The sequence below is a fragment of the Humulus lupulus genome, chromosome 9, assembly GCF_963169125.1.
Source record: "Humulus lupulus chromosome 9, drHumLupu1.1, whole genome shotgun sequence".
NCBI lineage: Eukaryota > Viridiplantae > Streptophyta > Magnoliopsida > Rosales > Cannabaceae > Humulus > Humulus lupulus.
In genome coordinates this window covers 140841541-140844312 of record NC_084801.1, presented here as the reverse complement: position 1 = coordinate 140844312, position 2772 = coordinate 140841541, and the positions used below count along the sequence as shown (strand labels likewise).

Below are 2772 nucleotides of genomic sequence, written 5' to 3'. Positions count from 1 at the left end.
GGTCGAAAGGCTTAAATTAGAAAATAATGGAATTAGAGTCACGACATGGGCTTAAGGGCCGCGACTCTAGTGGAAGTCAGAAGCTCAAGTTTGTTGATGGGAATTAGAGCCGTGACTTGCTCTTATAAGTCACAGAACCAATGGAAGTTAGAGGCAAACCCAGGAGGACATCAACACACGAGCCGTGACTGAGGTTGAGAGAGTCGCGGCGCCTGAAGAGTTACCCATACTTTGAGTTGCATTATAAATGACACGGACAGCAACCTCGGAATGGCTAAGTCACGGCCCGCATATGCAAAAAAAAGGGGGATTCATGATTTTTTTTAGTATAAAATCAAACTTCATGTTATAATTGGGGAGAGGTCAGATTTTAATTACGAGTTTTGAGATCAAATTTGATTCTGAGACTAGTTTTTATGCACTTTCATATTTTTTATTTCTTCTTCAACTCTTTGAATTTTATGTTTCTGAATAATTATTTTGTTGTTTTAGTCATGTCTTATATACACTAAACATCTCTATCTAGGGTTTAATGTAGTCATTTGGATTTCTATTTAATCTCATTATGATGTTCTAGTAAATACCTGATCAATATTTGTTTGATTTATGATTTTGATTGAAAATTTGAAATATGAGAATTGAATATGCTATCATTATATAGACATAGGTTACATATTGGACGAAAGTACCTGTATGGCTTGTGTAGTAATTAGGTCTCTATGCTTAATGTCTGCTATATGTTTAAGTTTGTCACAGAGATGTAGAAAGCCTTCATATAGGTTGAGATCCTATATGTTGAAAAAGAATAGGAATCGATTTATGTTAACCTGCTATTAGAATAGGAAGAAAGAAATTTAGAACTAATTAATAAAATTAATAGAATGAAAAGTTGATGAAACTAATACCTTAGGCTTTTAATTATTGAATCAATCTTTATTTTTGTAAATTTTATTTTAATTTTAAGTCTTAGTTTAAAAGTCACTCTATTTTCGACAGCCAAATAGAAATTTAATAGCATTTATTGGTAATTGGTTGATAGTACTTGTGGGAACGATACTTTATTTACTATCTATATTTCTAATTTGGTTTTTTATATTTTACACTTATTCGAATGGAGGTTGTATTGTATTTCAGGAATTATTGGTATATGCAAGGAAGTAGACAAAAGCAACTCATACTGACAGATCTTGAAATTGAGAGAACATGCAGACATAATTGAAAGATAAAGAAAAGGCTGGATTTTGCCATGGCTGAGAATGAAAATAACGTTGTCAACAACAAGGCGAATTTCGGTAATGCGGGTAACGTAGCAGCTAAGGCCGATCCACCATTGAGAAACCATGTACTCGCTACTGTTATGGGGATACATTCAAGTATTCATCCTCCTACTGATGAGTCGAATAATTTTTAGATAAAACCCTCGATTATTCAGATGGTACAGAATTGTGTACAATTCGAGGGATTACCAAATGAGGATCCAAATCTCCATCTCACAAATTTTTTAGAGCTTTGTGCGACATTCAAAATGAACGGGGTGAGTAACGATGCTGTAAGATTGAGATTATTTATGTTTTCATTAAGAGACAAAGCTAAGAGTTGGTTGAATTCATTACAAGCTAACTCTATAGTTACTTTGGAAGACTTGGCTCAGAAATTCCTTGGTAAATATTTTCCTCCTGCGAAGTCAGCCCGAATTAGAGGAGAGATTAATAAGTTCCATCAGCTGGATGGGGAGTCTTTATATGATGCATGGGAACATTTTAAAGAGTTGCGATAAGGAAATTCCCACATCATGGAATAGAGAAGTAGCTGCTGGTTCATACATTTTACAATGGTTTTGGGGGAAATACAAGGATAATTATAGATGCAGCATCGGAAGGTGCGTTTATGAGAAAAAGCGCTAATGAAGTGTATGCATTATTGGAAGAGATGGCCATGAATAACTATAATTGGCCTACAAAGCATGAGAATAAGAAGGTGGCAGGAGTCTTAGAGGTCGACCCTTTGCTTTATTGACTGCTCAAGTGGCATCTCTAACTAAGGAATTGCAGCAGAATAAACTCATCGCACAAGCAATGCAAGTACAGAATGTCATGAGTTGTTGTGGAGGACCACATTCTTATGAATAATGCTCGAGCACAGTCAGTTACTCAACAGATGTAAATAATATGCCTTTGGAACAGGCACAAGTTATTGGTAACTTTTCTAGACCTACACCGAACACCTACTCAAATACATATACTCCTACGTGGAAAAATAACCCTAACATGTTTTGGAAAAGTAATCAAGGGATACAACTGCAGTATCCACAATACCCACCTCAACAACCCCCTCATCAACTGATGTATGGACTACATTTAGGCCTTATTATGATCTGAACCCGCACCCATCTCATCCACCACCACATCCTCCAATGAACTCACCAACAACGCAGCCAGACCAATTAAATCAATTCATGACAGAGACAAGGTCTTCAATCAAGAATTTGGAGACACAAATGGGCCAGTTGGCTAAATTACTTTCTAGTAGACAGTAATGGAATTTGCCTAGTTCCATAGAGGTAAATCCTAAAGAGCAATGTCAATTTGTCACTTTGAGGAGTGGGACTAAGTATGATGGACCAACAATGGATGACAAGGGAAAGAAGACAAAGGATCAATATGTTACAAGTCCAGCACAAGAGGAGGTTACTGAAGATCTTCCAAAGACAGATAAGTCAAAATACACCAAGCCTACACCAAAGATTCCTTATCCTCAACGATTCCAAAAGGC

At 36.3% G+C, this 2772-nt stretch overlaps 1 non-coding gene across 1 annotated transcript; it reads right to left on the bottom strand.

The window, feature by feature from the left end:
- Nucleotides 1-1690: 1690 nt before the first annotated feature.
- Nucleotides 1691-1799, bottom strand: LOC133802966 (small nucleolar RNA R71). The gene has a single exon (XR_009877708.1). It is a non-coding gene; the product is annotated as a small nucleolar RNA R71 (small nucleolar RNA).
- Nucleotides 1800-2772: the final 973 nt, after the last annotated feature.